Source organism: Gorilla gorilla, chromosome 5 (assembly GCF_029281585.2).
Source record: "Gorilla gorilla gorilla isolate KB3781 chromosome 5, NHGRI_mGorGor1-v2.1_pri, whole genome shotgun sequence".
In the NCBI taxonomy this organism is placed as follows: Eukaryota; Metazoa; Chordata; class Mammalia; order Primates; family Hominidae; genus Gorilla; species Gorilla gorilla.
The window spans coordinates 45,125,476-45,141,372 of record NC_073229.2 but is presented as its reverse complement, the minus strand read 5'-3'; the positions used below and the strand labels follow the sequence as shown (position 1 = coordinate 45,141,372).

Sequence of the window (15,897 nt, the reverse complement as noted above, 5' to 3'; positions counted from 1 at the left end):
AATGAACAGGAGGCTGAGAACACTTCCCTAATATAAAATAATCTTTTAGGCCGGGCGCGGTGGCTCACGCCTGTAATCCCAGCACTTTGAGAGGCCGAGACGGGCGGATCACGAGGTCAGGAGATCGAGATCATCCTGGCTAGCACGGTGAAATCCCGTCTCTACTAAAAACACAAAAAAATTAGCCGAGCGTGTTGGTGGGCGCCTGTAGTCCAGTTACTTGGGAGGCTGAGGCAGGAGAATGGCGTGAAGCCAGGAGGCGGAGCTTGCAGTGAGCCGAGATCGCACCACTGCACTCCAGCCTGGGCTACAGAGCGAGACTCCATCTCAAAATAATAAGAATAAGAATAAGAATAAGAATAAGTCTTTCCGGGCGCAGTGGCTCACACCTGTAATCCCAGCACTTTGGGAGGCCGAGGCAGGCGGATCACCTGAGGTCAGGAGTTTGAGGCTAGCCTGATCAACATGAAGAAACCCTGTCTCTACTAAAAATACAAAATTAGGCTGGCGTGGTGGCATATGCCTGTAATCCCAGCTACTCGGGAGGCTGAGAGAGGAGAATCGCTTCAACCCAGGAGGCGGAGGTTGCGGTGAGCTGAGATCATGCCATTGCACTCCAGCCTGAGCAACAAGAGCGAAACTCCGTTTCAAAATAATAATAATAATAATAATAATAATAATAATAATAATAATAATAATAATATTTTAATGAGTTCTTGGACCAAAGCCTGACTCCACTTTTTTTTTTTTTTTTTTTTTTGAGACACTGTCTCGCTCTGTCGCCCAGGTTGGAGTGCAGTGGCGCGATCTTGGCTCACTGCAAGCTCCGCCTCCCGGGCTCACGCCATTCTCCTCCCTCAGCCTCCAGAGTAGCCGGGGCTACAGGCGCCCGCCAACACGCCCGGCTAATTTTTTGTATTTTTAGTAGAGACGGGGTTTCACCGAGTTAGCCGAGTTAGCCAGGATGGTCTCTATTTCCTGACCTCGTGATCAGCCCACCTCGGCCTCCCAAACTGCTGGGATTACAGGCTTGAGCCACCGCACCCGGCCGAAGCCTGATTCTACTTCTAAAAGTTTTACATTTTTAAAATTTTTGTTTTGTTTTGTGACTTGTTATTTTTTTTAGCTAATTTTGTGTGTTCAGTGGAGTTACAAACGCCATTTCTATGGACTTCTGCTGTTGGGAAGCTGGAAGAGGAAAAAAAGAAAAAAACTGTCGTCCAAACCTTCACACACAACAGCAAAGGCAAAGTGGGGAATCTAGACTTCCATCAAGCTGTAACAAGGTGCATTCCCTCTACCTCCAACACACACACACACACACACACACACTTCTCGAATCTAGACTTCCATCAAGCTGTAACAAGGTGCATTCCCTCTACCTCCAACACACACACACACACACACACACACACACTTCTCGAAGAAAGCAGAATAGGGAGCTGAGACTTTCATTGCCCCAGGCTGTAAAGAACCCCCTACCCCCAGCCCAGAATGAAAGTCGAATAGCCAGATACCTACTTCCATGTTATTTCTGGAATCCTTGAGCCTAATTTTTTTTTTTTTTTTTTGAGTTGGAGTCTCACTCTGTCGCCCAGGCTGGAGTGCAATGACAAGATCTCTCCTCACTGTAACCTCTGCCTTCTGGGTTCAAGCAATTCTCCTGCCTCAGCCTTCTAAAGTGCTGGAATTACAAATGTGAGCCACCGCGCCTGGCCGGGTGAAATCTTTTAATGGTGAACTTCAAGTCACAACAGTAACTATCAGTTCAACTACACCAAGGTTACTGAAGAAAATGGCTTCTCCACCCAAGCAGGTCATATACAAATTCCAAATAGAATGTGGCATCACCCTGAAGGAATTCCCTTCACAATGTTGGGGAAATTTACCAAGATGGCTTCAGAGTAGACTAACTTTACATAGCACATTTTTCAAAGAGACACATTTATTCAGAGTCATGATTAGACTATTACATTTGGCATCCAACAGCCTAGGTGCAAAAAAAAAAAACCACTACATTAAAACACTTTGTTGAAATGATTTATACTTTCCTCAGAACAGAAACTAAAATAACCTATTATACAATTAGTCATAATTACAGTCCTCAAGTTTTTTGCCCATATACATGAGTATTTGTCTAATACATGTCTTCTTTGTAGCAGTTAGGCCCTTCCACCACTGGGCTTGGCTGAGTTCACAAATCGGTTGTAATCTGCAGCTTCCCTGTCACTTCTTTGACTCTCCTTTCCTGGTAAGCTTTGTTTCCTGGCAGTAATTAAAATCTTCTACCACTGCCGTAACTACTGCTGCTACGGAACTGCCATAGCCACCTTGGTTTCATGGTTTGGCAAAGTATTGGCTTCCACCACCATAGGGACCAGAGCTTCTGCCTCCAAAGTTTCCTCCCTTTATGGGTCCAAAATTTGAAGACCGATCGTTGTAATTGCCAAAATCATTGTAGCTTCCACAACCTCCAAAATTGCTTCCATCATTATCAAATCTGTTATAGCCATTCCCACTGCCACCCTATCTACCACCACCACGTCTGCCACCAAAGCCAGCACAACCACTGAAGTTTCCTCCACGACCGAAGTTGTCATTCTCACCAAAACCACCTCCAACACCACCACCAAAGTTTCCAGAACCACTTCGACCTCTTTGGCTGGATGAAGCACTAACCATCTTTTGCTTTGACAGGGCTTTCCTAAAGTCACAGTTGTGGCCATTCACAGTGTGGTATTTCTGAATGACAATCCTTTCCATGGAGTCATGGTCATCAAAAGTTACAAGGCAAAGCCCTTGTTCTTGCCACTGCCTTGGTCAGTCATGATTTCAATCACTTCAATTTTTCCATACTGTTCAATATAATCTCTTAGTTTATGTTCTTCAGTTCTTCTTTAACATCTTTATCACAGTTAAGTGGGCACCTGGTCTTTGAGAATCTTCTCTTGAAACAGCTGTCTTTGGTTCCACAAATCTTCCATCCACCTTGTGTGGCCTTGCATTCATGGCTGCATCCACCTTTTCCATAGCGGCATATGTGACAAACCCAAAGCCCCTGGAGTGCTTGGTGTTTGGATCTTTCTTTACTACCCAGTTCGTGAGCGTTCCCTATTGCTCAAAATGGCTCCTCAGGCTCTCATCAGTTGTTTCAAAGCTTAAACCTCCTGGCCAGGTGCAGTGGCTCATGCCTGTAATCCTAGCACTCTGGGAGGCCAACCTGGCCAACAAAGTGAAACCACGTCTGTACTACACACACACACACACACACACAATTAGCCAGGCGTGGTGGTGCCCGCCTGTAGTCCCAGCTACTTGGGAGGCTGAGGCAGGAGAATCACTTGAACTCAGGAGGCGGAGGTTGCAGCGATCCCAGATTGCGCCACTGCACTCCTCCAGCTTGGCGACAGAAGGAGACTCGTCTCAAAAAAAACAAAAACAAAAACAAAAAAACCAAAACTCAACCCTCCAATGACAATGAAAAGCTTCAGCAGCTGTTCGGGCTCTTTAGGAGACGCTGACTTAGATATGATGGCAGTGGGAAGAAAGACGTTTAACAGTGCTTCCTCAGCAGTGTCCACAGGCAGAAAAGGCTAGGTTTACTTTTAGTATCTGAATAGTATAGATGTCTTATTTTATTTATTTATTTATTTTTTAGTACTGTTATTGTTTAGTACAAGAATAAGAATTTTAGCTATTAAGCATAGAGTGAAAATCTTGTGAGCTTTGTTAAGATACTGTCAATCATTGAAATATGAATGGATTTTTACTATTTTAGGGATAAAATGCTTCAATAATTAATAATTTGTGAAAAACTTTATATTTTATGTAATATTAAGAATTAATAAAATTGAAATTAATATAAGGAAGTTAATATAAATATAAGAGTTCTTTAGATTGCTGTATAGGAAGAACATCACATACTTTTATTCTCAACAAATATTATAAATATTTACATTAGAATAAAATGAAGAATAATAAAGTTGTAATTATATCTTAATTCTTCATTTCTAGAATATTTAAAAATACCTTCAAAAACTATTTCCTATATTAGCCTTGAGTCTTTAAACAAAAGTTCTATTTGACAATTTTTTTCATTTTGTCAAAATAACTTAAAAGCAAAATGTCTATTTTGTCACATTAAACTTTCACAAGGGGGAAACGTTCCAAAATTTTGTATTATATCATGACAAATCTTTGTTTATGCAAGTATAACAAAGTCTTTGAAGAAAAGAGGAGATGTTTAGAAGCAATGAAGTCCATCTAAGTTAAAAGTGGGCATCTATTTTTTGGCCCAGCTGTGCTGTAGGGTGACTGAAGAAAAATCTAGTAAATGATATCAATACACAATAATATCAACCTTTGAAATTTTGACTAGTAAAGTTTTGATTATAATACAGTTCTTATAGTAATATATTAACATAAAATACAATACATTAAATATAATGCTAATAATAATTAGTTTTTCAATAAAATTCTTAAATTTTTACATCCTGGCATTTTATTCACAGCAAAGAGGCACTACTGTGTAGCTTTGGCCATGACCTCAGACAAGTACTAATTTCATATTCATTCAGCATTTGCATGAATTATAACTTCAGTAAACAGTTCTAAAAATTATCTTTTATTATGATAAATGACTCCAGTATAATTTGATCCTTATTACAACATCCCATTTTGTGTATTATTGTTATTCATCATTTTAGTTCCATTTTGTTTCTACATCTCAAAATTTAGTAATTATTAACTAATATTTTAACAGATTGTTTAACAAATATTAGTTTTGTAGAGACAGGGACTCACCATCTTGCTCAGGCTGGTCACCAACTCCTGGCCTTAAGTGATCCACCCACCTCACCCTCTGAAACTGTGGAAACTACAGGCATGAACCACTGTGCCCGGCCTATTTTAACAGATTCTGAGTGCTCAATGGCGCCCGGGCTGGAGTGCAGTGGCGTGATCTCGGCTCGCTACAACCACCTCCCAGCCGCCTGCCTTGGCCTCCCAAAGAGCCGAGATTGCAGCCTCTGCCCGGCCGCCCCCCCGTCTGGGAAGTGAGGAGCGTCTCCGCCTGGCCGCCCATCGTCTGGGATGTGAGGAGCCCCTCTGCCTGGCTGCCCAATCTGGAAAGTGAGGAGCGTCTCTGCCCGGCCGCCATCCCATCTAGGAAGTGAGGAGCGCCTCTTCCCGGCCGCCATCACATCTGGGAAGTGAGGAGCGTCTCTGCCCGGCCGCCCATCGTCTGAGATGTGGGGAGCACCTCTGCCCTGCCGCCCCGTCCCGGATGTGAGGAGCGTCTCTGCCCGGCCGCCCCATCTGAGAAGTGAGGAGACCCTCTGCCTGGCAATCGCCCTGTCTGAGAAGTGAGCAGCCCCTCCGCCCGGCAGCCGCCCCGTCTGAGAAGTGAGGAGCCACTCCGCCCAGCAGCCACCCCGTCTAGGAAGTGAGGAGCGTCTCCGCCCGGCAGCCACCTTGTCCGGGAGGGAGGTGGGGGGGTCAGCCCCCCGCCCGGCCAGCCACCCCGTCCAGGAGGGAGGTGGGGGGGTCAGCCCCCTGCCTGGCCAGCCGCCCCGTCCGGGAGGTGAGGGGCGCCTCTGCCCGGCCGCCCCTACTGGGAAGTGAGGAGCCCCTCTGCCCGGCCAGCCCCTCCGTCCGGGAGGGAGGTGGGGGGGGTTCAGCCAGCCGCCCCTTCCGGGAGGGAGGTGGGGGGGTCAGCCCCCCGCCCGGCCAGCTGCCCCGTCCGGGAGGTGAGGGGCGCCTCTGCCTGGCCGCCCCTACTGGGAAGTGAGGAGCCCCTCTGCCCGGCCAGACAGCCGCCCCGTCCGGGAGGGAGGTGGGGGGGGTCAGCCCCCCGCCCGGCCAGCCACCCCGTCTGGGAGGGAGGTGGGGGGGGTCAGCCCCCCGCCCGGCCAGCCGCCCCGTCCGAGAGGGAGGTGGGGGGGTCAGCCCTCCCGCCCGGCCAGCCGCCCCGTCCGGGAGGTGAGGGGCGCCTCTGCCCGGCCGCCCCTACTGGGAGGTGAGGAGCCCCTCTGCCCGGCCACTACCCCGTCTGGGAGGTGTACCCAGCAGCTCATTGAGAGCGGGCCATGAGGACAATGGCGGTTTTGTGGAATAGAAAGGGGAGAAAGGTGGGGAAAAGATTGAGAAATCGGATGGTTGCCGTGTCTGTGTAGAAAGAGGTAGACATGGGAGACTTCATTTTGTTCTGTACTAAGAAAAATTCTTCTGCCTTGGGATCCTGTTGATCTGTGACCTTACCCCCAACCCTGTGCTCTCTGAAACATGTGCTGTATCCACTCAGGGTTGAATGGATTAAGGGCGGTGCAAGATGTGCTTTGTTAACCAGATGTTTGAAGGCAGCATGCTCCTTAAGTGTCATCACCACTCCCTAATCTCAAGTACCCAGGGACACAAACACTGCGGAAGGCCGCAAGGTCCTCTGCCTAGGAAAACCAGAGAACTTTGTTCACTTGTTTATCTGCTGACCTTCCCTCCACTATTGTCCTGTGACCCTGCCAAATCCCCCTCTGCAAGAAACACCCAAGAATGATCAATAAAAAATTAAAAAAAAAAAAATTTTATAAAAAAAAAAAAAAAACAGATTCTGTGGCTGAATCATAATGAAAGAGAAAATTGATGGAAAAAGAAAAGTTTAGGAAGAAAAGAAATTATAGATAATCATATTGATGAACATAGTGGTCTAATATGCCTAAGACTTCATATGACTAGGGAGAATTCTCTACCAATGAACTGTGCATCCTCAATGGTTCTGTGATAACTAAATTCCTGCTATGGACTGAATGGACTCAAATGCATATGTGGAAGCCTCTCTCTCTCTTTCCTTCTCTCTCTCTTTCTCTCTCTCTGTTTCTCTCTCTCTCTCTCTGTCCCCCCAGTATGTGAGGATAGAGCAAGAGGACAGTAGGCTGCAAATCAAGAAGGGAGGGCTCACCAGACATTGAATCAGCTGGAACCTTGATTTTGGGTTTCCCAGCCTTCAGAATTGTGAGAAATAAATCCTTGTTGTTTAAGTCAACAAACATTATATAGTTATAGTAGTCCAAACTGTCTAAAACAATTTCCTAGGCTTCTATGTAGCTAGGATGGCACACATATGCCCTAAGTTTTGCCAGTCAGATGTATTTCTTCTTTCAGAAGAAAGATGTATATAAACGAGGGAGAAAAACTCCAAAATTATGTATTTTATCATGATACATCTTTATGCAAGTATAATGAAGTCTATGAAGAAATGTTTAGAAGCAAATTAGGTCCATCTAAATTAAAGGTAAGCATCTATTTTCTTGCAACATTTGCCTTGGTAAGGGTAATGAATAGATATCTGCTAAATGCAGGTAGATATTTAAGCTTTTAGAGGCAGTGGTGGCATGAGGCCTAGCAAAGGCATTCCATGCTGGGGAACATCATGCTGCTAGCAGTTAACACTAGAAAATGCATGAGGAATCAGAAGGAATGGGTAGTACAATATAAAAGGGCGAATAATCATTATGTGTGGAAGCATTTGGAAAATGAAAATGACAATTCAAAGTTATGAATTCTCCATTAAATGTATGTTTGCAGAATCAGGAATTTCCTCTGCAGTAAAATAATTTTTAATTTTTGTGACCCAAGAATTGCCATAATTCAAAATCAAATTTATATTATAAACATCTCTAGGTTTCCCATTAATGGAAAGATGAATGAATGAGCTGTGGCATGTTCATATTACACAGCAGCTAACATGAAATCAATGAATGAATGGTAGCTACATACAACAAAAGAAATGATTAATTTTAGCAATATAAGATAAAATGAAAAAAGATTATAACATATAGCCTGATACCCTGTATCCACAATTAAAAGACACAATTTTATAAATACTAATAGATAAGATCAAACTAAGGAAAGCACTTTGGCCTTAATTCTTCAGAGACCCAGTAACTTCTTTGTCTTTCCTTAAGTTGTGACAAATCCAAACATTTACCAGAAAATAAACTAACTTGCAACAAGAGACATTTAGTTTTATGAAGACAAAATAATCACAGAGGCATCCTAGGATACAATTTTAAAGCTCTATCATTCTATGGGACGTATTCAGCATTGACAGCAATTCTGTGTGGCGGGTTAATGTCACAGAAATGACCAACAGAGCACTTAGAAGGTGTATCTGGATATCTACTTACCCTGTTGACAGTGATTGAAGTTACCATGTGAGGATCCAATAGTGTTCAAATACCTAAGAGAGTTTAAGCAATTTTTATTTAAAGTACAGATTTATTTTCACTAATCCTTGTTTCTCAGTTGCAAATGAAACACCTATAAATTCTAGTGATTGCACCTAAAAGGCATTATAAAGCCTCATTCTCTTGGGAAAAAGATACATACAAGAATCTTTCTTCTCCCTCAAATCTGTTGAGTCCTTTTTGTCCTCTGAAGTGAATTAACTGCATTTCATAAAGCAATAAATCAAATAAAAAGTTTAACTCAACTCGAATTATTTTGGGTATTAGAATATCTGTTAGGTGGTGGTGAGGAGGGTAGTAAAATGAAGGAGGTATGAGGAAGGGTCTCCTGCTCTGAACATAGAGCAGAGAGTCAGTGGGCCCTGTACAGAGCCCGCGTCATACTTTGGGTTCATATGAACTGGAGATTCCTGCCAATCATATCTAAGAGGGAAATTTATTTTAGAAAGAAAAAAATAGTGAGGAAGCAAGAGAAAAACCACAGGTTCCACCGAGATTTGAACTCGGATCGCTGGATTCAGAGTCCAGAGTGCTAACCATTACACCATGGAACCTCGCGTTAGTTTGTTCTTCTAACAGCCCTTCCTGAAAGAATATATCTTCATTTCTGAACTCAAGCTGTGTTCCCTTTAAGAACCTAAGTTTCTACCCTAATGTTCGTTATCTGCCGCCATCACACAAGTTCCCTTTTCGTTTCGCACAGGGGTCTTCGTGCAAGATCCAAGAGCAAATCGGTTTCCAGGGGCAGATAAGGTAAGTCCGTGCCTCCCCTGGACTCTTAGCAACAGCCTGCGGGGCTCCCCAGCCTCGGTTCTGCGGCCCTAAGCCGGGCTGCCCCGATACAGGGGAAGAGGGCACCAACCAAGCCGCGCTGACAGATTGCGTTGTTGGAAGAACCGCGAGGCTCGCCGCCTCCCGAGCGTTTGTCCGGCGTTCTTTGCTCCTAACGCTAGGAACACTTTTGAAAGTTCAATTTCGTAACGTATAAATTATGGATGACTTCAATTGAGGCGGCGTGTCAACTAGTCCTGGCCGTGGCATTGCCGAGGGTAAAAAACAAAAAACAGGACACCAAAAGATGCTTTCTGCTTCCCGGGAAGGCTCCTCGTGGATATCAAAGAGTAAAGCACTGTTAAAAGCTCGAATATTTGCAAGGCAGGATTTTGTAATTAGTTTCTCACTGATAAAGCTTTAACTTGGTCTTTCTCAATGGGATTAACAGCGAACCTTTCCCAAAATATTCAGCAGTAAAAATTTACTGATGCCAAGACCCAGACATGACTTGTCTAGGAGTGTTCATTGCAGGAGATAAAAGCGATCTTATGTTGTCAAACAGAAAGGCTGAGGAAGGAGGCAGAGGGTCTTTACGAGTAAATAATCTCAGGTGATAGGATCTGAACCTTCCCAACAAGATCACATGAGAGGTATCGGCATCTGCCAAAATTACTTTATTGCCTAGAGACGTCTAGTGTCATGGACAAAAATCCTTCCTGCTTCAATGAGGCGGCACTGTCACTACCAGGTTAAAATGGGTCCCGCCCATAGGGCCGTGTGCACTGCGGCAGGAGCTGCAATGGCCGCTGTACAGTGGCAAAGAGAATATCCGTACATATCTCATCCAGTCCATCTTCTCCCAGCCCTATGACTTTCTGATCCACTCACTACCAGAAAGCAAGACAGAATGAAACCCTCTTACCAAACGGTATAACTAAAGGTGGTCTCCAGGAGCCTCGGGAACAAGAAGCATGAGGATCCTAAGCATTTTCAATAAACATCTAGCCCACCGGAGGCTTTTGAAAAACTGAAGGTCCATGTAACAAATTTAAGATGAGCATTTCTAAGGGCTAGGGCTTGTACCAAGTTCTGTGCTCTCTGAAAAAAAAAAAAATTAAAAATATATGCCTGTAATGGTCAAAGCTGAAACAATTTGAGAAACAATAAATAGAAGACTTCAAACCAATCCCTACAGCTTCCCTGATGTGCAACAAATCTCAGTTTTTCAAGGAATCTCCTGAGCAGAATTCCAAATAACTCCACCCCTTCATTGTGGGCTCTGCATAGTGATTGCTCTACAGAATACAGTATGAAAAAGGGTGGGAAAGTAAGCAGTGAATAAATCCCAAAAGCATTACACCAGCAGTGATAAGCCACGTTGATAGTATATTGTCTTGATATAACGTGATAAAAATGGCGCTTTAGGTCAAGCATGGTGGTTTATTCCTGTAATCCCAGCACTTTGGGAGGCCGAGGCAGGTGGATCACTTGAGGCAAGGAGTTCGAGACCAGCCTGGCCAACATGGTGAAACCCTGTCTCTACTAAAAATACAAAAATTAGCCAGGCGTGGTGGCAGATGCCTGTAGTGCCAGCTGCTCATGAGGCTGAGGCAGGAGAATCGCTTGAACCCGGGAGGCGGAGGTTGCAGAGAGCCGAGATGGTGCCACTGCATTCCAGCCTGCGTGACAGAGGGAGACCCTGTCTCAAAACAAACAAACAAACAAAAAACCTCCACTTTACCTCTGCGGTCTTGCTCCCTCGAACCCCTAACTCCGATCTAATGATGAGAAAAATATCAGACAAATCCTAGTTGAAGGACATTCTACAAAATACCTGCTCAACACTCTTCAAAACTGTCAAGATCATCAAAATCAAGGAAAGTCTAAGAACTACCACAGCCAAGAGAGCTTAGGGAGTCATGATGACTAAAAATAACATGGAATTCTGAATAGGATCCTGGAACAGAGAAAGGAAATTAGGTAAAAATGAAGGAAATCTAACATATTCATTTTAGTTAATAATAATGTATACATATTTGTTAATTGTTTGTAACAAACGTACCATACCAATGTAAGATTTTAATAATAAGGAAAACTGAGTGTGGGGATATATGGGAACTCTCCTTTATATCTTCCCAATTAAATGGAAACTATTGCTCATGGGAATAAGAACAAAAATGTGACCAAATGAAGTTATTTCTTCAAAATGAATTCAGAACTCTGGCTTGCAATGTGCATCGGTACAATTCTCTCCTGTTTTTGCTTAATGAGCCACATATCAGACCTAGTGGTACAGCTTGCACAGCCTACAACTGACCTGAGAGTATACGGACTTGAAAATAGGAAGGACAAATTTTTGTGCCACGGCCACTGCTGCCCTTAGTGCTGTGGACATAGAATTGAGCAGGACACTAAGCACTGGCCATGCCTGTGGAGATTTCAGTTTGTAGTGATGAGATATTGGCTAAAAACTGTGAATAAAGTAACACCCACACAGAGAAAGTTAGGGAAAACTGCAGGTGACTGGAAGCTAACAGCCTAGATAAACTGAGAAGCTGAAATAAGCTGGATATTTGAGTTTAGGCAGGGATTGAAGATGGTATTTAGAAGACAGTGTTGGCCCAAACCTTTTCACATACTGTGAGATACAAGATAGGGGCGTAGTCTGTGGACTGGTTGTCTGGGTGGCCATACCATAGTGGAAGTAAAAGAAGAGCTGAGAAAAAGTTGAAGGATAGACTGAGACCATGGATCAGGCCAGGGCTTCAAGGTTGTTTGTTTTAGGAGCACAAGTATCTGCTTTGAACTGTAAACATCAGGGAGCAACAGAAGTGACTTTGAGGAACTTAGGAGATTCTCATTGTCCTTTTGCCGTCAGTGTAACTGAACATTTCTTTGTTCCCTGCCATGCTGAAGTTGGTTCTGCACCAGGAGCTACTGGTACCAGTCTTTGGGAATTGGTTTGGGAATTGTCTTCATGTTTGCTCATAGTCATTTTATTTATTTCCCAAAAAACAAAATGCTGATGGAAAATTCCTCTCCCTCAAATTCCCAATGTCAAGAAGTTAGTAGAGCAAAGATTTGTACAATATTTTTTTTGCTCTGGACTCCAGATCATATTGAATAAAATCTAGGAAATCCCTTTCTCAGAAAGATGCCCCTAGATACACACATATACCATTTTGAAAACTATCTCAAGGAGTTCATGAACCACTTGAGGTCCATGGATCTCAGGCTAAGAATCCTCTGCATTTGATATTCCTCTCTATGTCATCTAGCGTAATTTTTAACTAATAAAAAATGAATTCTATAACCAGAAATTAAGCATCATACTACTGAAGTAAAATTGTCTTTTAATTGTGCATGAACATTTAATTAATCTTGGTCTTGTAAATTAGGTCACAGGTGCACCCAAAACAAGCCAAAATACTAGTTAAACCAGTTCTCAGAGGGCTCTTCGGGTGTATATTCCTGACAGAGCAGTTTGGGGATACTTGATGCAGACATAAGTAGGTCAGACAGTGGAGAAGAACAGGCGCATATTTATCACAGGGTTATTGGACCTCTACTGAGATAATTTGTTATTGAGAATTGTACTGGTTTCTGTTTAGTGCTGATTCTATGCTGTTCAAACGTGGAAAGTATACACTTCAAAATTGCATTATATACATTTATTCATTAAGGACTAATTCTCAAACTTTGAACATCAGAGAGGCAGTCTCTTCCAGGTGCAACCCTCATGACTATACTATAGCTGATTTTGGACCCCATTCTCCCAAATTACTTCTTATGTAATTATTATCATTATAATAAATGTGCACAATACATTATTTTATAAGCCAAATGGATTGGCAAGATGTTTTTGTTTTGTTTTGTTTTGTTTTCTATCAAAACACAAAGAAGCAGGGGACTGGACGTGTCAGGGCTGACTCGCGGGCTGTGTAGGGCTCAGAGGGCCAGGGGACCCGGGTCTGGTGGATGGGAGGGCGCGGTCCTGGGGCCGTGGCGGCCGAGAGTGGGAGATGGCGGCGCAATGGAGCAGCGAGAACGTAGTGGTAGAGTTTCGTGACTCCCAGGCAACTGCGATGTCTGTGACTGTCTTGGGCAACATGCAGTGCTTTCTGGTGGCAGATTCTTATACATCGTCAATCTCGATGTCGCTTTCGAAGGTCACCGAAAGATCTGTCGCCAGAGCAAATGGAACATTGGAGCTGTGCAGTGGAAACTTCGTGACAGCTTTGTACACTATTTTTCAGCTTTGGGGCGGAACCACTCTACAGACTGTCTGAGTCTGTTCTTGTCAGGAAAGGCAGTCTGAAGAAGAAAAGCGTCTGAGCAAAGAAAGAAGAGCAACTTCGTTGGCTTGAGAAGGAACAGAAAGCCGCGCTTCCCAGCCATTTCCAAAACAGGGTCTGACTTTTAACCATGGATGTCCGAGGTTGCACTGATTTTCAGGGCTATTCTGAAAGAGAAAGGGAGAGACAGTCTCCTGCCTTTCCACTCTCAACCTCTTTCCTGGGTGATAGAAGGGAGCTCTTTTAGTCGGTTTATACCTCAGTGCCCTTATTCCCCTCTCACCCTCAGCCCCTGATCGTCTACTCCAGAGATTTTTAACCTTGGCACTACTGGCAGGTTAGACCAGGTCATTCTTAGTGGTGGGGGTTATTCTGTGCATTGTAGGAAGTTCAGTAGCATCCCTGGCCCCTACATACTATATCTCAGTAGTATCCTCCCCACCTCTTGTTATGACAATCAAAAATGTCTCTAGACACTGTCAGATGTCCACTGGGAAGCAAAATCACCTCTGATTGGGAACCACTGATTTAGGCTGACACCTCAGTACCTATACTCAGTGGATTAACACTGCCATTGTTCAGGAGTGCTAAGGAAGACAGCCTTTTTTTGTTTATTTGTTTTTTCACAATTTATCATTTTAAAGTGAACAATTCAATACCCTTCACTACATTCACAGTGTTGTGTAACCACCACCTTTATCTAGTTCCAAAACATTTCTATCCCTCCAGGGTAAAACCCCTTACTCATTATGCAGTTTCTCCCCATTCCTCCCTCCCTCACAACCCCTGGCAACCACCCCAGTCTGCGTGCTGTCTCAATCGATTGACCTATTCTGGATCTTTCATATAAATAAAATCATAAGAAAAACAGAGGCACAGCATTTTCCTGTTCCAAACTCTCTCTCAACTGAATTTAGGTTTCCTAGTGGCAACTGTCCAGTTGCTTTTCACTCCTAGTTCTATGACCTTGGGCAAGGAACTTAATCTCTCTGTGTTTTAGTTTCCTCAACTGTAAAACTGGAATAAGAAGAACACTTACGGGTTATTGAGAGAATTCAACGAGAACTTTGAACAGTGCCTGACACTTCATAAGCACAACTGATTGTGGTTGTTATTGTTGCCCTGCTCTCTCTTTCTCTGTTTCTCTCTTTTTTTTTTTTTTTTTTTTTTTGAGACAGAATGTCGCTCTGTCACTCAGGCTAGTGTGATCTCAGCTCACTGCAACCTCTGCCTCCTGGATTCTAAGCCTTTCTCCTGCCTCAGCCTACGGAGTAGCTGGGATTACAGGCACGCACCACCACTCCCGGCTAATTTTGTATTTTTGGTAGAGATGGGGTTTCACCGTGTTGGCCAGGCTGGTCTCAAACTCCTAACCTTAGCTGATTCGCCCACCTCAGCCTCCTAAAGTGCTGGGATTACAGGCATGAGCCACCGCACCTGGCGGTCTTGCTATTTCTTGATTCCTCAATTTTAGACCTCGTGCTGCGTATCATCCAGGTACCCTGGCCCCATTCTGCATCTTGTTGCCTGCCCTGGCGCTGATCAGTATGGACATTTTCAATGGGCTTCTTTATCCTCTGACTCCTGCTTGAGTTTGGCCAAGAGAATACCTACGAGAGATCCAGAGGGAGGGTGAAGAGTGAGGCTGGTATATTTATCCTCTGGATCTGTTGGCTGCAGTCTGAATCCCCCAGGAAATGTCCCAACATCTGCCAGGAAGCCTCTCTACACAGCCCTCTCCAAAGAGCTGTAGGTCCCAGGCTCCATCTCATGCCCATCAAGCTCAAGGGTAGTGCGGATTACTAGCTCCAGTAATCCGCAAAACCCTTGTTATTGCCCTACATGCTGCCTATTTATTTGTAAATAATAATTTAAATAAATTATCCTCAACTTTTCTAGTTCAAGTAAACATTCCACTTCCTGCTCATGTCCTGATTGATACAGATATCTAAAGACTTCCCACTCTGAAAGAAAAGATATATAGTTCTTCTATATAGCCTAAAACACAAATACACTTATCTACCCTCATCTTTCAGTGTATTTGTATCATAGTATTGTGGCTAAATAATGTTAAGTGTTTTCCTTATTATGTCCATGGAAATATTGTTCACTGCAGGATCACTTGTATACTGTAACTACATTCTCTTGTTTTTCCTGATTTGAAAATACTGCCTCTTTTGTTTGTTTGCCTCCTTTCTGTGTTTCTAATACTAATTTGTCCTACAACTCTCTTCCAGTGTTGCAAAATACTTCTGAATTTGGTCATTTTTCAGTTCCTTTTTTTAAAACTTGTCCAACCTGAACTGGTTAATCTCTAGGTCTGCTTTATAGAGATCATGCTGATGCTTCTCCATCGGCTGAAGAGGCAACCTCTTTATCGCTCACCTGTATTGAATTGTTTTTTTGTTAAGTCACAAATCTCTTGGTTTACTCCCTATTTTTGGTGGAGAAGATCCTCCAACAGCTTTCTGAGAAAAGAGAAATTTTTTGAGATTTTGCATTTGGCAATCTCAAGCCTGTTTGTGCTCACATGCATTCCTAGCCACTCCCTTGGTCATCTCTGTAGTGCCAGTGTCTGGTCCCTGCTG

At 43.6% G+C, this 15,897-nt stretch overlaps 1 non-coding gene and 1 pseudogene across 1 annotated transcript; both read right to left on the bottom strand.

Annotated features, from left to right (window-relative positions):
* Nucleotides 1-2,275: 2,275 nt before the first annotated feature.
* On the bottom strand, nucleotides 2,276-15,663 carry LOC101145076 (heterogeneous nuclear ribonucleoprotein A1-like 2; annotated as a pseudogene).
* Nucleotides 8,723-8,794, bottom strand: TRNAQ-CUG (transfer RNA glutamine (anticodon CUG)). Its single transcript has one exon. It is a non-coding gene; the product is annotated as a tRNA-Gln (tRNA).
* Nucleotides 15,664-15,897: the final 234 nt, after the last annotated feature.